Source organism: Ambystoma mexicanum, chromosome 2p (assembly GCF_040938575.1).
Source record: "Ambystoma mexicanum isolate Mex_15411 chromosome 2p, UKY_AmexF1_1, whole genome shotgun sequence".
Taxonomy (NCBI): Eukaryota; Metazoa; Chordata; class Amphibia; order Caudata; family Ambystomatidae; genus Ambystoma; species Ambystoma mexicanum.
Window position 1 is genome coordinate 1,430,224,343 of NC_090923.1, and position 20,021 is coordinate 1,430,244,363.

Sequence of the window (20,021 nt, forward strand, 5' to 3'; positions counted from 1 at the left end):
TGTTTGTCATAGATAGTGTGCAACATTCTAGATTCGTCCAAGAATTGGTGAATGATATAACAGCAACATATTTTTCTGATGCCAAATCTTGTTAATAATATCTGAGAATAAAACGTCAATTTTCGGTTTCAAGCTTTATTCTGAGAACTGCTTGACCTTTTGATTTCAGTGGGAGGTCATCATTCTATAATGTAAGCTGGTGATTTAACAAGGGTTAAGTCATCCAATGTCCATTTGTTTATCTACGTTGTGAAGTATTGAAGCCATTGTCTACAATGGTCATTCATGTTTGTTTTCCTATTTCCTACTTTTTATGGCTGGCTAGTATCTTGCAACCTGAACATGTTGCCCCTGGCCTATGAGTCTTTATCCATTTTCTTTACTGCCTTTTAGACCTCATAGAGCCCCTGCCATTTTCCAGAGGTTTATGGATATGATAATGTTACCACACCATGTGTATGCAGGGACCGACATAGATGTCATTGTTATATATAACAAAAAATAGATTGCAATTATGCATCATCTTTATCAGGTTTCCCAGGTTCTGTGTCAGTCAGGCCAATGGGCTAATCCCAACAAGTACCATCAAGCCTTGGGATATTTGGGTTTGAAAGTCAAGAAAGATACTGTTCCACCTTGGGAAGACAAGCAGATGTCAGTACAACAGGTTCCCCGGACCAAGAAAGATCTGAGACCCTTTCTGGGGCTAATCAGCAATAATAGGGGTATTTTTCAGTACTGATAGACCTTTTGGTGGACCACCTAGAGCAGGGGACTGCAACATTTGCCTCTCCAGATTTTTTTAAAACTATTTCTCCTGTCAGCCTAAGCCAGCATGGTCAACGGGAGGGATAATGCGAGTCATAATCCAAAATATCTGCATGTTGCCAACTCTTTATTCAGAGCAAACCAGCCAAACCAAAACTGGACCGCAGGAGTGGAAGAGGCTTTTGAGATGTTGACGTATTCCCTTCTCCACCTCTTCTTTTCATGTCTGATTTTAGTAAGACCTTTATTTTGAAGACTGAGGCCTCCCCCATATGCTTTCGTGGCAGTCAGCATCCAGGTTTGGAACAAGGAAGTGCAGCCCATCTTTTTTAGTAGTTTCACGTTATACCCCTGGAACTCAATTAGGCCACAATTGGACTGGAATTTCTGGCCATTAAGTGAGCCATAGATGCCACTGAGTACTACCCGAGTGGCTGAAAATGTATATGCGTCACCAGCCACGCCCCTCTGCTCTGGTTATCTAGGGACATGAATGAAATCCCCAAATGTACTATTAGACTAGACGTGACCCCCCTAAGCATGGAACAGACCTTAGGAAAGGAACTTACTCCTAAACGTATTATAACTAACATTCCATGTGGCCTCACACAAAAGAACTCTAAGCTACGCTCGAGATTACCAAAGATAAGCGAACTGCCTGCTAGATACCTTACTACCAGTGCTCATAATAGGAATCATCACAAGGATACTGCTAAATTAAACTACTGCTCTGTAAATACTACTACCAACTACAAAGATAAAACAGACAAACACTACAAATGACACACCAGCCTATCCAAACACAATAGATCTTCCTTACCTAGTCCCACCCTTAAAGGAGCACTCATTAATGCCAGGTCATTAATAGCTTATGCCACAGAAATTGCTGACATTCTAGAAATAGGTAACTACGACTTCTCAGCCATTACCGAATCTTGGTTACACCAAGCAGCCAGCCCATCCTTAATGCTTGCTGTGCCCACCAATTATACCATTTTCAGGGAAGGCAGAACTAATTCCCGTGGAGGAGGTCTAGCACTCATTGCCAAAACTGATTTGTCAATCAGAATAGAAACACCCCTGCACACCAAATCTTGTGAGTCCCTAACCGTCAAGCTTCTAACTTCAAACTCACAAACCATTAACATACACCTTATCTATAGGCCACGGGGAGCCATTGGTTCTTTCGAAGAGGACATCTCTACGATACTCTCTGACAATTTAAAAAATACTTCTGAAGCCATTCTATTAGGAGACCTGAACCTGGGCTTAAATGATCCCAAAGACTCACAAGCCACAAACATTGCCAATGTCCTATCGGAGCTCGGTTATACACAAAGAGTGACACAGCTTACCCATGAGAAAGGCTGAACACTTGACTGGGTGGCGGACTATAAATGCAACACAACTATTACCTCCATCAGCCCACAAGCTTGGACAGACCTCTTATAGCCTTCTCTATAGACGTTAAAATCCCCCAACCCCAACAGAACATTATAGCACCTCCAACGCTAACAAGCAGGGGAGTTGCTAGGTCTGGAATAGACCCGGGGCTACGCTGATGTCGGAACTGTTGGGACTGGGGGCTAGCAAGTCTTTTGGCTGTAGCTCCTGACATTCTATCCGGGGCTACAACCAAAAGATCAGGGGCTATAGCCCCCTTAGCCCCCCCCTAGCAACGCCCCTGCTAACAAGGAACAAAAAAAACCACAGACAGGTTATTACTGCTAATTCTACCTACCCTGACCTCACTGCCGACAATCTTGACCCCTCATCGCTAGTCAACGAATTTAACACAATTATGGCCAATGCCCTTGACAATATTGCCTCGCTAGAAATGAGAAACAGCAAACCTAGAGCACACTAAAATGCCTGGTTTACTCCCTATTTGAAATCACTAAGGCTAGAAAAATGCAAATGTGAATCCTCCTGGAGACTAGCCCCTTCAGAAGCGAATAAAGCTACCCTTACCGACATATCTACAAAATACAAATCTAAAATCAAGCGAGCTAAAAGAGAAAGCTTTGACACTAGAATAATGCAAGCCAAATCAGGAACTAAGGAGCTCTTTACAATCCTAAAGGAACTGAAGAACCCTATCCCGGTACCTGATAACTTCGTCAAAAACAAGGTATGGTGCTCTAACATACAGAAAGCCCTGGGTGACAAAATCGCCAGACTCCAAACTAAAATTGACAAGAAAAAACTGAACTTACCTCCTACAACCACCCAAACTAACACACCTCGCACTACGGCCAGACCTGAACTAAAATTCAACTTCACCTAAGTGTCCATACTGGAGGTTGAAAAAATAATCCTATCACTTAAACCATCAAACTGTCGAGGCGATAACTGCCCGGCACAATTAATAAAAGATGCTGCTAGAGACTTATCACCATTTATCCCAAAACTCATAAACTCCTCATTCTCATCAGGTATTATACCAAGTAATCTTAAGCAATCTTGGGTCCTCCCCCTCCTCAAGAAGCAATCTCTAGACCCGGCCATACCCACAAACTATAGGCCCATCACCACAGTGCCATTTTTACTAAAGATTTTAGATAGAGGGGCCTACTTACAGATCCAAAAATTCTTGGAACTGCACCAACTCCTAGGCTTGTGGCAATCCAGCTTCCGACCATAGCACAGAACCGAAACAGCACTCATTGATCTCAAGACACAGGTCAACGAGCTGAGAGACCAAGGAAAAACAGCCTGCTTCTCCTTCTGGATCTCTCTACAGCTTTTGACCTCTCTCTGCAGCTTTCGACCTGGTGGATCAGAAAGTGCTCTGCAACCACCTAGAGCCTGCAGCACATTTCTCACCCCAGGCTATATCATGGATCAAATCCTTCTTAAGTGAAAGATCCATGAGGGTCGTCTCCACCTAAGCGGCTGCAGACCCCGCTCCTATTACGTGTGGTGTACCACAAGGATCATGTGTCTCCCCTACTATGTATAACATTTTTACTAAGCCCCTGGTTGATGGTTTGGACCTTATAGGTGTCACCTACACTAACCATGCAGATGACACCCAGATTCTCATCCCACTTTCTGGGGGTTACAAACAGGATTTGACCTTGGTGAATAAGATATACCTCATCATCCAGGCATAGATGGCACGTCATGGTCTATGCCTGAATGATGACAAACGGAACTCATCATTCTGGGGACTACATGGAACATCAGGAAATTTAGCCAAGATTACACAACTTTTGTCATAGATGGCCATACAATTAAAGTTGCCAAGGAGGTAAAAACACTAGGTTTTTACCTCGACTCCTGTCTCACCTTGGCTAAGCAAGTAAACACTATGGCATCCTCCACAGCCTAATCTTGTAAATTAATCAGATCAGATAGACCTTACCTCTCTACAAATAGTTGCACCACGTTGGTTGGCAAGAGCACTCGTGTTGTCCAAACTGGATTATTGCAAAGCCCTCTATTTGGGGTCTAATAAATACATCATGCAAAAATCCAAATACTACAAAACAATGCCCTTAGAGCGGCACTAGGAATCTCCAAGAGAGCTCATATATCATCGACTAGAAGACAATATAACAGGCTTTCCACAGTCGACAAAATCAAATTACAAACTGCTTATCTAACTTTCAAGTGTCTCAACAAGCTAGCACCAAGCTACCTAACAGAGAGATTTAAAAGAAGAGTTACATCTAGGCCCGCAAGAGCTGCCTATACAAACTGCCTATCAGTTCCCCTGTTCAAAATTACCTTAACTGGAGGAATCAGCTTCCCTGTCAAAGCTGCCCAGTTGTGGAACTCCATCCCACCCTCATTAAGGACAGACCAATCATACCCACATTTTCAAACAAATGTGATTAAGTGGCTTAAAGAAAATGTCTGATAGCCCAGCCACACGACCTAGTTGACCTAGCAAACAAATTGGACTTTTTGACCTTCGTGCACGACCCGCACCTGCACTGAACTTCGACTACCTATTGTATTGAATATTCATTTGTAATGCATATGTATTACCTGCTGTACTCGTACTAATCTGCATTTTTGCCTTTGTAACCTATGTAATTATAAGCAACTTGTAAGCCTAAAGTATTCTTGTTCCCGCGTCCTGATACCTTCGGGTCTGGTGCATGCTACACATAAATAAACAAACAAACAAACCAATATGATAGTCATGCTTTGGATTTTGGCCCTCCAAACCTTCTCCTTTCCTGTAGTCCATAGGGAGGAGTGCCTACATGCTATTATGGGCTACCTTGGTTGGTACACCTTACAGAAAGTAGGCAGGGGCATAAAAGAAGAGAGGAGGTAATTGTTCATGTGACCTGTCTGGCCATTAAGGTGATTGTGGGGGTGTCCAAAGGGGAACGGGCCTCACTGCAAGCTATTCAGTGTGAAGCCCAGGGCAAAATATGGAGCATCCCCTGTCTTAATCTCAAGACCACCACATTTTGACTATTCGTGTTACTGTCCCTTTATTAGAAACAAAACAGTGGTGCTAGTCATTTTCCATGCACACTGGAGCAGACAGAGCCCTTTCTCAGAGAGAGTGGAGCAGTATGGAAGACATGCAAGTACCAACCATCCCGACATGGAGCTCTTTGTATGTGTATCAGTGCATGGGTGCAGGAGCAGTGACTCCAAGATGGCAGAACCACCTGATGCCACTGGTGTGCAGTGAAAAAGTTGAAAACATTATGTCGAAAGTCATAATGTCAACAAAAAAAAATGTCAACTTTTTTGTTTGTTTATGTTTTATTTTTTTATTTACATGTTTTTTTGGGGTTCTGCGAGTAAAAAAAAGGGGTAAAACAAAAAAAAGGGGGGGTTAGGGGGACCCCCCCATTTCTAACAAAAAACAATTAAAAATAGACATTTGAAAAAAATGTTTCCACTTTTTTTTTTCGACATTATGACTTTCGACATAATGTCATTCGAAATGATCACTATAAACCGATGCCACTGTGGGAGCGCGAGGGATCAGAAACACCTAAGAACAATTTTGGGCATGGAACCACAGTGACTCCACCAATTCCAAATGCCTGGGGAATATTGGGAAGAGTGACTGCTCAATAGGGAGAACACTGCCGACTGGGATGATTATAAAAACACCAATAGGGTGTAGAGAAAAGTGATGGCATTCGTGGCAGAAAAAAGTAAACAGCAAGGAGAGGAAGGTGCTGAAAGAGGTGAAGGTGTAGAAGTTAGAACCATAGAATACATAATATTTGTATTTGTGTTTTTGGATTTGTATTGCGCGTGCCTGCAGGGAGGACCACACAGGAAACCTGGATCTAGACGAGATGATAATACACAGGACTCCAAGAAAAAGGCTCACTCAAAGAGAAAAGTGTTTAATTGTTTTCTAAACTTTATAAGGGAATTGATGTTGTGGTGGTCCAACTGAAGCAGGTTCCACTACTTCTGGCCTACAACTGCAAATTGTCTATCACCATGAGAGATGAATCGAGAACAAGGCACCACAGAAAGATTCTTGTCCTCAGATTGAAGAGAACGGGTTGGACAGTATAGATGTTTTTGTAAATAGATAAGGAGGAGCCAGACCATGCAAGCACTAGAACATACGGCAGAGCAATTTAAGCATGATCCTCTCTTGGACAGGTAGCCAGTGGAGTTGTCTACGATAGGTGGAAACCGTGGCAAATTTGGGAAGTGTGAAAATTAAACAAACAGCTGCCTTTTGGACATATTGCATCTTGTGAAACAGGTTGTTAGTGATACCCATCTAGAGACTGTTAACATAGTGAATTTATGGGTTTATAAGCGCCCCCACCACTTGACCATGTACCACTGCAGGAACAAATTGGAGAGTCTTTCTTAGTAGCCATAACCTATAAAAATATACTCTAGCAACTTCATTGATCAGCACAGCAGGGTCAACCTCCCACAAAAACTCAAGATTCTTAACTGGCATAGGAAATGGGGACATCCAAAAGGATCGAGGGGATGGAAATCTCTGAGGATCTTTAAAAGGGTAGGAAGGGCCTAGCAACATAATCCTGGTTTTAGATGGATTCATTTGGGAACCATTAACGGTCATCCATTGTCATACAGCTCTTAAACATTCATAAGGGGCCCAAAACAATCAGAAGTACCGGCTGCTTTCACATAGATCTCTGTATCCTCTGCGTATGAACGAAATTCCAATGTTTTAAAAACAATGGGTGGCCATCAGAGGGGACCCTTTGGCCCTGCACAATTAGTGGATAGCAGTCCCAACGTAACCGCTGTATCCCTGCAAAAAAAATGTAAGCATGCTAGAGTGGAAACTAACAACACGGTCCAACATTTCAAAATCTGCAAGGAACTTGCCAATCCAGCTGCAGTCTCCAACTCTCTCCTTCCTTCCCAGGTTCTCTGCACCGCTCAGGCCTCCCATTTCACCTCAAAAACTCAGGACATCATGTCCTCACTCTCCTCCACCCCCATCTCCACTCCCGCGCCTGCTCCCATCTCCCTTGGCTTCCCGTCTTCTAGCCCCCAGACTCTCCTCCCTCCTGCCCATAGTACCAGACGAGATCTCTAAAGTTGTGCGCTCTATGAAGGTCTCCTCCAAACAGGTGCTCCCTGCTCTTCTAGAACCATCCAGGACATCTCCTCTCTTGCCCCGGCTCTTGCTGACTTCTGCAACTACCCCTTCACCACTGGCTGTTTCCCTCTTTCCCTCAAGCACTCCCTGGTGCACCTTCTCTTAAAAAAGCAATCTAATGAACCCTGTTGCTCAGATAACTATCGCCCTATATTCACTACCCCCTTCCTGGATAAACTCCTGGAGAAGCTGGTCCTCCCGCAACTGACCCTTCACACTGAACTTGTTGGCTGCCTCCATGACCATCAATCTGGATTCTGGGCATCCAGAAGCACAGAAACCACTATCCTGAAAACCTCTGAAGTCATGCTTGCAAACCTTGACTCTAACTCTCCTGCTGTTCTCATTCTCCTTGACCTCTCCTCTGCCTTTGATACGGTCAACCATTCTATCCTCATAAAACGACTCTGTGATGCACTCGGCATCACTGACCAGACACAGGAATGGCTGCCCTCTTTTCTCATTAATCGCCCTTCCAAGTTGCAACTGGGCCCTTTCTCCTACACCACCACACGTTCTACTTGTGGCGTCTGCCAGGGCTCTATCCTATCGCCATGGCTCTTCAATATCTATCTCGCCCCTTTGGCTCACTTGATCCCCTCCTTTCCTCCCCATTTCAAATGCTATGATGATGACACACAGTTTTCCTTCAAACTTCCCTCTACCTCCTCCTCTTCCTGGTCTCTCAGACCTGATTGTGTGTCCGCTATTCAGGCATGGTGTACAGCTAACAAGCTCTGTCTTAATTCCAGTAAGACGGAGATCCTTCTGATTGGGACACCTGTGACCTCCTTTCCTCCCACCCTCTGCCCAACCTCTCTGGGCCCTCTACCCGCACCATCCGGTGCGGCCAAAAACCTCGGGTCATCTTCGACTCCACTCTTTCCTTCAGCCATCACATCATGGACCTTACCAAGAAGGCTCATCGCCAGCTCTTCCTCCTCAGAGGCATTCTCCCTTTCCTAACCTTACCCCAGAAGCTCAATGTCTCCAGAACTCTGGTCCTCTCTAGGCTGGACTACTGCAACTCAATCTTTTTCTTTCCTCCATACGCCCTCTCCAGCTAATCCAGAATAGGGCTGCAAGATTTATCCTTGACCTCAAGCCCAGGGACCATCTCTCTCCAGCTCTAAAATCTCTTCACTGGTTCCCGGTGGCTGAAAGGATGAAATTCAAGACCCTCTGCATCACCCACAAGGCTTTCTGGGGAATGTGACCACTGTATCTCCAACTCCCCCTCCATAAATACTCCCCTGCTAGAGCCCTCCACTCCTCTAACTCTAATTCTTTGATCGTCAAATGCTTTTCCAAGGTCTTTCTCCTCAGCTGGTGTCTCCCTTTGGAACAGCCTCCTTGCCCCTCTCAGACTTGACGCAGGCCTCTGTAATTGCCGGAAACTGCTCAAAACTCTGCTGTTCTCTACCTCTATCCCTCTTTCCCTTCCCTGCAAATCAACCCATTGCTGCTGAGACCGGTGGCCTGGTCCTCATTAACCTCACAGGACACCAGGCCCTTCTACCCAGTCGATACCAGCACCCCCCTTCTGCACTGCCCCTGCGGGCCCTGCTCAGTGGCTCTACATCCCACCCCTGGGAGTGACCCACACTTGCACATAGACTGAGGCTTCCTCCTTGGCTCCCCGTGGCACTACCCTTCCCGGGCACCCACCAGCACTTGTGCATTCCTTGCCCTCTCCCCACCCATCTCTACCTCCTGCACATCTCTTCACTGCACTTGCACATCCGAATACCACAAGGCCTAGTAGAACCACCACTGTATATTTACTGTTTTTGTCAATGCTTTTTCTCTCCCCTGTTCCCTTCCCATTTAGCTTTGTGGTGCTTTGAAACACAATTGTGTTGTGTAAGCACCTAACAAATGCTCAATAAAATAAATAAAACCATTTGTAAAATCTTGCATCCCAGTCAAGCCCTCCAACCGAGATACTAGAATAGCATGATCCACGGTATCAAATGCCGCGAACAGATTCAGCTTTACCAACAGGGTTAATTGACCAGCTTAAGCACAGCACAGAACATAGTCCAACACCGTGATCTATGCTGACTCAGAGGCATGCTTGGGGTGGAAGTCTGATTGAAAGTCATCCAAGATACCAGAATGCCCAATGAAGTCTTGGAGCTGAGTGGTTACCAACTTTTCCAATACCTTAGCGAGTCAAGGATCCTGAGCTTTTGGGCGATACATTTGACAAGGGTAGGGTCAAGGGTGGATTATTTTCAACAGAGGAGAAATCTGCACAGGTTTAAGAAGGTCAGGCATGATCCGTTGACTGAGGGAAAGATTAACAACGTTAGCAACAAATTTAGAAAGTCCCACACTATGATTTTCTGCCAGCATGGCAAGGAGGGTGTCTATAGACACTTGAGCGGGTTTAAATACATCCAACAGGTGTGAAACTATTTTAGGAGTGACCGTGGAATTCACCTTGGGGTAAATCGAGGTTTCAGTGATGACCAAACTGGGCAAGGCAACTTCTTTTTTCAAATTGTGTTGAATAGCAGCTATCTTGGCCAAGAAAAAGGAGTTAAACTCAGCCGGGAGGATAGCTCAGGGGCAACGTGCTCACCTTGGAAGCAAGACGACATGGAGCAACACCAGTTTGATCCGCGGGTCAGCGCTTAGAAACCTCTGGGTTTTAAGCATGTTATAAATAACCTATCATATCATTCGCCAGATGAAAGGAAGGTTCCACTGATTGCTGAATGCTTTCCGGTGACATCAGATTTTGACTGATCTTTAAAGTTCTTTGGGGTTTTTCCTGCTGCGAGAATTCTATTTTGGAGTTAACCAGCTTTGGCTTCAAAGGTGGCCTTTTTGTAGGTTTTCCAACTAGATATAAGTACAAAGGAGCCAGCATCTCTTTTTTGAAGCCACTTTTTTTGATGTTTTTGTGCTTCTTTTTTTTAACAGTAGGTTAGGAGAGTACAGGGTATTGGATCTTCATTTGAGACCTAGCTCTTTTTGTGGAGAAAAGCGATTGATTGCTTGATTACTTGCAAACGATTGATTACTTGCAAATGGTTCACATAGCTCTTTTTGTGGAGAAAAGCGATTGATTGCTTGATTACTTGCAAACGATTGACTACTTGCAAATGGTTCACATAGCTCTTTTTGTGGAGAAAAGCGATTGATTGCTTGATTACTTGCAAACGATTGATGACTTGCAAATGGTTCACAGGGCTTTGATTTTTTTTAAAAGTGCTGCAATTAGTCTACCTGCAGCACTAGAAAGAGTCACTTGCAAGGATTGCAGCAGAACACTAAATAAGGCATTCTTAGATCTAACTCTGAAAACGTCTGTCGCCATATGAGCCTTGGGTTTTCCTGGTATGGTACTGTTTATTTATATAGCTCCTATACACAGGCAAATATTTCAAAGCGCCCAAGGAGGGTTGGAACATGGGTGGAAAAAACAACAGTCGCCCAGACCCCTTGAAATGCTGAGACGATAGTAGTCTGCACAGGCAGAGTAAGAGCGTAAAAAATACATTTCACAGTTTGGGATACTGCAAATAGGCCTGACGGCGATTCTGCAGTTTTAACAGTGCAATTAAGTTGTGAAGACAAGGGAGAACAGACAATCTTCAGGCGCGGTGCATAGGGATCGTGCAAGTGCACAGAGGGTCACAGGGAGGGGGAGGATCAAGTGCACCCGGTCGGTTGAGACAGGGGTAAGTGCAATGATTGCACTCATTTTCCATTCAGAGTTTACGATGACTAGATTTACTGAACTGTCATGGGGTGAGATGTCACAAATTGGCGTCATGACCTTGATGTTGACCCCTGGAGAGGGCAAAGTAAAGAACCTGACAAAATGATCGCCTCAGGACACAAGCAGGGTACATCTTCAAGGAGCCAAAGCTGCCAACAGATTATAATATCGAGCCAGTGTCCTGCAACATGGTAGGGGGCTTGAACGGGAGAAGAAACCGTATGACTATTTAGTAACTCTCCAGATTTGGAGGAGTCCGTTGTGGATGCGTCTCCAAATCATAAGTTAAAAACGCCAAAGATCAAAAATGTTCTATAGCTCAAGGTCAGGTAGCTAGGAATTGCCCCAGACCAATCAAGAACAGATTTGCGGGCCAAAGGGGACCATAAACAAGTGAACTTTAAACAAATCTGTAGGTGTCAACATCAAGGTCATGACGCCAGTTTGTGACATCTCATCCCATGACAATTCAGTAAAATTAGTCATCTTAAACTCTGAACGGAAAATGGCAGCAATTACTTCACCAATCTGTGCTGTCTATTGATCCATTTCCCAGAAGTCCCGCTTTGCCGCAGGAGACTCGTCTGTTGTGCTCTCTTTCTGCTGTATCTCCCGGACTCCGACGCCCAGAAGGATCTGCTCCTCATTTTCAGAGGCGGGACTTACATAAGGGCTGCTGCGCACGCACCCAGCAAGTCCCAGAAGTCCCGCTTTGCCGCTTTGCCGCGTTTGTCGCGGGTGGCGTTCTTATCCTTTCTTTTACTTTTCTTTGTATTAATTTGCCACAATTACGTTTTTTACTCTATCGTGTTGTGGGTGATTGAAGAGAAAAAAAAAAAAAATGAAGCGAGCCATTTCTACCTTAAAAACAGGGATGCCTCCTATTACAGAATCTCACTACTCTAATGGTGAAAAGTCACCTGTGGCTAAAAGAAAACCTCGCTTGCGTTCCACACCTCGTGCAGGCAATTTAAATATAAAAGGGAAAACAAGAGCCGAAATTCTCCTTGGCATGGATATTCGATCCTTTTGTAGTAATCAAAGTGCGGCTTCATCCGTGGATACTGAAAATGAAAACATCAAACTAGCAGCATGCGGTCAAGAAGTCCAAAGTTCCTTTGTGCCGCAAAAAGACTCACAAAATGGACTTTCTTTCAGGAATCTTTTGGTGAATGACAAAAAAGAAGACTTGGTAAAATCCGGCTTTGTGACCCCAGAAATTGTTTCCTTTGCAAATGAAAATGTATCTTTGTCTGATAGTATTTTGCAAAAAAATATACTAACCGGAGTTGCTGTTCCTTCTACTGCAATGCCAGATAAGCACGCTATTTCCATTAGAAATTCAAATTCAAAAAGTGCAATCTCCAGTGATATGCCGGTTATAGATCTTAATTTAAATGACACTACTTTCTCTACGCATACACTTTCTGACAATCTGTCTAAATCCCCCATTCTATTCACTAACATCAGTGCTGCGAATTCCGTAGCAAATTTGTCTTTCAGTGCCCCTACCCCGCGCAAAGTAAATTTTCATGGTAATCCTGATTTGGGCCCAACAGAATCACAGAGTTTTCAAGCTGGAATAGCCTTGACATCGATGAACACAGCAATTTTGGCTTTAGCCAAACTGTTTGAGGTCCTAGCCACAAAGGCTGATCTACACTCCAACCAACTGAATCAAGTTTTGGCAGACCATCTTACATTTGCCAACGAACTAGAAAGTTTGAGATCACCTTATGACCTTTCTAAAATCAGGAGGTCCATAGCTTCTCAGACCTCTCCTTTGTCGACCACCCCATTAAAAGAATACCATACCATTCCGTGCTTTCCTAACCCCATTATAGATCTTATGAGTGTGGGACATAACTCTTCCCCGGTTCAGCAAATAAAATCAATGAAACCAATTTATCCCTTATTCGATGGCAAACTAAATTCGGGTGACATCACTAAAGGGGTTTTAAAAAAGACCCCGCCAGTTAAAAAATCCAAAAATATCAAATCTGTGGTCAAACGCGGTAGGCAAACCAAGGTATTTGTTAAAAATCTATCTATACCTGCCGCTACTACGATCGCTGCTGCAAAACTAGTTGCAAAAAAATATGCTATGCAGTCTCTGAACCGGAAAGAGAGGGTTGTGTCAGTGCCAGTGGAGAATAGCCCGCTAAATGATTTAATAAGAGTGGCGACTGACATGTCCAAAAACACACTCTTGAATCAGACAACAAATGATTTGGCACATAAAGCAGATTTGTCTAAGGGCCTTGCAGATAATGATATACAACTAAAAAATCTAAGAAAAGCTATTGATGATTACATGACATCCAACTCCACTACCAAAAAGTTGATCTTTGCGCCGCCTCAGTCTCTGCCCTTAAAAGATTCTCCTGTTCCGCCGCTGCAGCATGTGCAAAAATTTCCACTTTTCGCAAATGCTGTTGCTCCTCAAACGACTGTACAGACTTGTCCAGCGCAACACTTGCAAATTGCGCCTCTAAATGTTATCAATGCACCTTTATCTCGAGGCACTTCTCAAGTGTCTGTACAGTCCATGGCTATTGGCACTGTGGCTGAAAATAATACTACCAAAGACATAGAAAAATTGATTCACACGTCCTTGAACAAGTTTTTTGAAAATGCTGGCTTTGTGAAACCCAATTTTGCTAGTGTACCCTTGCACATGCCTAAAGCTGTGCCTCCGCCACAAAAATCTAAACCTCTGAGTGGCGGCCCTAAACGACCAGCGATTCATGCTCTAACACTTACTTGTATGCCTGCTCCAGCCAAACAGTATAAGCTAAATCGTGCCTCCGTTCTCGCAATCTTTAGTGAAATTCCTGCATTAGATGACATTGGCTCGATAGACATCGAGCTGGTGGAATTTATCAACAAGGGCAATTGCTCATCTGTAAATATATGGATAAACTCGCGACTTGTGGTAAACTCTATCTGGGCCGTTAAACAACAACTCTCTAATCTGGGTTTTTTGCTTCATTCTATGTCAGAGACATCGAACTCGTCTTCAATTTATCCTGAGGTTTCTCCTTGTATTCAATCATTAAACAAATCACAGGCTGTGACCCCACATACTTGTTTGTGTGACTCCAAGAGTAACCAATGCTAGCTTCACAATCTCACAATTTGCTCTTTGGTCTTTGTTTGTTGGAATTCAAGAGGACATGCGCATCTGCTAAACAATAATAATGCTCAGCTTTTGGGGCGTGATGTCATCATGTTGCAAGAAACTTGGTTTACTTCTGTACCATCTTGGAACAACTATGATGTGCTTTTGAATCCAGCTTAAAAGGGTGGCCGGGGGCGTCCCACTTCGGGACTGCTAACTGCGGTGAAGCAATCCTCTTTGCTAAAAATTGAAGCATGGTTCTATCCTAATGCCTTTTTACAAATGTCAAAAATCATGGGTAACAATTTCTCATGTGCTGTGATAAATGTTTATTGGAACCCCCTGGGAATTGATGATAATACTTTTCTAAATTCTGTGACCAATGCCCTAGACATAGTTGTGCTCGAGGGTGTCACTGATTTTATTTTAGTGGCTGGTGATTTAAACTTGCATTGTCTGAGTCCTCCATGTAATTCTGAAAAACTTTGCTTACAAAAGTGGACGAGTTTGGTTCAATCTCGTAATCTGTTTCTGCTAAATGGAACTTTTCCGCAGGATATACCACCCAGAGCCACTTGGCACCGTGGTCGAAGTCAAGGTACTATTGATTTTATGTATGTAAATGCATGTTTCTTGAATAATATCACAGCATTTGAAATAACTGATACAGAAGCTAGCGGTCATAATATTTTAAATATGATGTGCTCCTCAAAATCTGTTGCATCAAATTTGGAATCTTCAATTATATTAGATCCCATTAAAGTTAACCCTGCGAGGAACAGATTGAAATGGTTGGAAAAATCACTCACAGCCTTTAGAGATCACTATCAAGCAAAATTGATTAAACGAAAAGGGAGCTCTTCTCCGGGTGATGTTGTTTACCATGATTTAATGCAAATGTTTCAATCAAACTCTTTTCTTCATAAACAGAAACAGACACCTTATCTACATCTGCCTGACCAGGAAATTAGAGTAAAAAAAGCCTCCATGCGAGCAGATAGGAGAGCTGCCCTTAAACTACCATCCGACATGCGTGCCCTTGTTCTATCCCAAATTAGAACAAAGTACAGGAATTGGATTAGGGGCATGAGGGCAAAACTATATCAATCCGATGGTTATTCTATGTTAAAGGTTTTAGCTGCAAAGAATTCGGCTCAATCTTGGTCTATTATTAACCAATCTACAGCGGGGCATCAGGTGGCTGTCCAAGCAAATGATGTGATGGAGTCTATGTGGATCCAGCACTTTTCAGCTCTATTTGCCGAGCCTCCTCCTATTGGGGATTTAGCCAATTTAGTGGTCCCACCACCGTTTCACTTGGTCTTTGACAGAGATGATATACTGTATTTTATAAAACAGGCAAGCAATTCTAGAGCCCCTGGCCCTGATGGCTTGGCTAATATCCATCTCAAACAATTCCCGGACATTTGGGCAGATATTTTGTATCTCCTGTTTGAATCTATCAATGCCTCACAGAGCATTCCTACATCATGGAAGCAGGCTATTGTTAACCCAATTTACAAGAAGGGGGATCGAGCCAATCCTGCCAGCTATCGGCCCATCTCTCTTCTTGATGTCCCAGGTAAAAATTCTTAGAGAATTGAAAAATTGGTCGAAGAAATGTTCAAAAATGGATCCCTTACAATCAGGCTTTGTTTCCGGCCTTGGCACCTTACCTAACATGATTTCATTAAATATGCTCAAATCCCAATATGCAGATCGAAAACAATCCTTATATTTTGCCTTCATTGATTTTTGTTCTGCTTTTGACTCTATTAATCGGAATTTGTTATTTCATAAATTACACTCACTTGGTTGTCCATCTACTTTGTTATCCTTAATTATTCAACTAAATTCCGAAACTACTATGCGAGTTAGACTTTCCTTTGAAGGTGCTTTATCAGCATCTTTCACTACATTCTTGGGACTCAAACAGGGGTGCATTCTGGCTTCATTCTTATTTAATTTGTTTATTTTTGACATAGGCAACGTTTTTCAGCGCATCATATCAGATGCGCCTCAATTGGGTCATCAGCGTATACCATGGTTACTCTACGCTGATGATCTGGTTTTAATTTCGCAAATTACATGAACATGTTAACTACACTTGCAGAGTATGCTGCGAAAAATCATTTAATCATAAATTTGGAAAAATCACAAATAATGATATGTAGGCCTAAGGGGAAATTCATGGCTCAAAATGTTGCTTGGAATCTCCAATTGGAACCCTTCTACATAGTATCTGAATATAAATATTTAGGTCTGTTTGTTCAGAATACTATTGGCGACTCCAAACATTTGACCATGTTGCAGTCTAAACTACTATCCTTAGTGTCACAAGCTAAAATACTGGTTTTCAGATATGGCAAATTCACCTTAAAGCACCTTTTTATGTTTTATGAACAAAAAGTGATTGCCAGCCTACTATATGGCATTGAATCAAAACTCTATTCAAACGATCAACCATTGGACAAGCTAGAAGCTGCTTTTTGGAAAAAGGTGCTACATTTACCAAATTGTGTGCCCATGCCCATTTTACGTTTTGAAATGGGTATAAATTCACTAGCTAGTAGAATAAAATGGAGAATGTGCGTTTTCTTTCGCAAATGTTTTTTGGGTGTGACAAATAATAATATTTTGAGCACAGTTGCTCGTTATTTGATCTCTTCCGATTTAACTTTTCCGACGACATGGCGAACCTTTGTTCTTAAAATTCTTGTGGAAGCCAATATTTCTCTACAGTTCTTACTTGATAGCCCAATAAGTGCCAAAAAACGTTTTTATCAATGGGCCTGGATTCAAAATTATGAACTCTGCACTAATTATAAAGACTTTGACATCCGAATCTTTGGTAATAAGAAATTGGGTCAAGTGGCGAATTACCTTTTAAAGAGCCCTTCAGCAAAAATTAGACAGCAATTTTTGCGTATAAGGCCAAACTTATGGCCTACGAGAGAGCAGTTAGTGAGGCGTCAAATTCTTTCCCCTAACCTAAACTATTGTCGATTTTGTGAGCTTCATTTTGTAAGTGAAACTTTGCAACACGTGGTAGTATCATGTCCTAAATTGAAGAACATCAGAAATAAATATTTTTCTAATTTGCTAAATTTTCATATGGAAAGAAACGAAACTGAGACGTGGAGCTTTTTATTAAACAGCCCCAGGTTTGCTGTTATAAAATCCCTGGTACAATTTTTGCAAAAAATCTTACAGACTGAAATAACTTGATTACCAAGTAGAACTGAGACAGTAAAAATGATAAACGTGAAGTCAGTTCTAAAATGCTTTTTAGCTGTTTACATTTGTTTTGATCCCCTGGCTGAGTTCCTGTTTTTTATCTATATTTTTTATCCTTTTTACTTATTCTATATTATCTTCTTTTAACATTGCTCCTTTTCCTGTCTCCAAGTATCCTATGTGAAATGTAACTGATTGTGAAATGAAAGTGTAATTTAAATTGTTTTCTTATTTGATGGTTATGTATATGTAATTTTGAAAAGTTGATTGATTTCAGCTGTACCAAAATAAAAAAAATAAAAAAAGAATAGTTATCAGGGACCAAGGTGTGGAAAGTAGCTACTGCATCAACTGACAACCATGATTTAGTAATGCACAACATTTCTAATGCATTGTTACTAATTAAATCAAACATAATGCCAGCGTTATTCGCTATAGACATAGCATTAATTAAGGCACATTTTTAATTACTCTGCTAGGGAAGCTGCCGAGAAGAGAAATTCGGATCTAGAGTAATAGTTTTTTTGCACAGCTGTGACGAAAACATATTTTATTGAGTGTGCAGAGTAAAATAGATCCTTTGTTAAGATTCAAAGCACAAGTCGTGCTACAGTATTTTATCGAGTGTTTCTCCATACTGCTCTCAGAAGGCATGAGCAGGCCCTGGCAGAGAGAAAAAAGATATTAATCAGTCTCATTACAAGTTTGGAGGTATTTCAGAGGAAAATCCTCTGCAATACCACCACACAGATATACAGTTACCGCCACTTGGTCAGGCTGAATTTCCGCCTGATTACAAGTGGTGGTAGCAGTGTAAATCCCCATTTATTTTGGGCCCATTGGACCAAATGGGGCTTTTTTTGCGGAATTACCCCGACAGAATTAGCGCCACGGTAATTCTGACAACTCTGACGATTTTTTGGCATTGAGTGGCAAGATTTACCTCCAGGGTTTGGCTGGAGGTAAATCTTCCACTCAAAGCCAAAACTCATAATTCGCCACAGTGGTAAAATTGGAGGTAACTCAGTTACCCCCAATTTTACAACTTACTGCCATACTCGTATTGAGGCCCATTAATGTACCTTATAATAGTGCACAAGCAAAGCAGCTATTCCCCGCCTGGCTCTAGCAGCGTATCCCACCCTAAACTGGCCTAAAAAGTCTTTTAAGTCTGGCCGGCGCATACATTGACGGCCAGCTGGCGCACCAACCAAAGGATGAGGGCCCGTGTGCGTATAAACACACACAGGCTCCACAATAAAGGTGCCTTTGGCCGCACAAGCGGCGGGCACAAATTAATGAATAACATATTGCTTATTAGTTTGACCACATTAGCCTTGATCATATCGTGAAAGCTGATTTTACAAAAGTTAAAAGTTTATGCAATCCTGTTAGAGACAACAAACAAAGACATTGGGCCACATTACAAGCATGGTGGTCCCGAAATAAGGGTGCAGTAGCAACTTACCAGCACCCTTTCCGGACTGCCATACTCCAACAATGCTGGTAGAGGCATGGATCCTGCGGCAGGCCTGACCTGCCGTAAATGCAGGCCCCTACCGGCATTGTTTTCACAGAAACACCGGCTTGTGTAACAGTGCCGGGGCTTCAATTACCCCATTTCCATGGAGTCCCATAGTTGCACCGGGATATCAGGTGGTGGAATCGGTGTTACGGGGTTACCGCCAACCTCGTAATGAGGCCCATCTTCTTTCTGCATCCTTATGGCCCACCTGATTCATAGACCTCAGGAACAGAATAAACCACTTACTTCTCATGGTATTGTATCATGGGTAAAAAAAAAAAGGAAATGAGCCCTGGTTTCCGGGTAGCCCTTGCAACAGTGGCATAGTCCCTGTTCATCAAGTGAAGTTGATCTCCACACGGCTCTGGCGTTCTTTAGTGGGAAAAAGGTATACAATCTTCTATCGTCAGTCCTTGGCATAGCATCTAGATACAGCGAGCAGATACTGATGTTTGTCATAGCCAGGTAACTGACTGAGCTCTTAGAAAAATGTGCCATCTAACGCTCACTAAGTCTAAGTGATCTTATACTGAAGCAATAGAACCCGAGCGGGGGGGTGGGGGGGCATTACTGGTCGGGTATGCCCAGGTGGCAAGAATTATAAGCCTGAGCGATGCGAGGGCTTTAACGTAGCCCCGGGGGCATTACCCAACCTATAGTGCAACCTTCAAGGGTTCTGTTGCTATTAGCCCGGCATGTTGTACGATAGTACTAACAGTACGTTTTCTCGAGTGGAAAAACAGCGTTTAAACCGTTTCTGAACTCGAGAAAAAAAATAATAGAAAATGTCCACCAGGGTATCAGGAATTACTGACTGCCCTACAGTATTGACCACAGGGTCTGCAATGTCCTCCTCCTCGCTTGATATGTAGAGCTCTCCCAAAGTACCTTCCTCCTCCTCACCTGATGTAGAAGAGAAGTGGGATCTCCTTTGTCGCGGTTTCTCCCTTGAGACTTCTTTTTGGAGAGTAGATACGGCCTGCCTCGAAAAGAAGCCACCGTGACTCTCTACAGAGAACCTCACGATGACCCCCTCCCGCGACAGCCA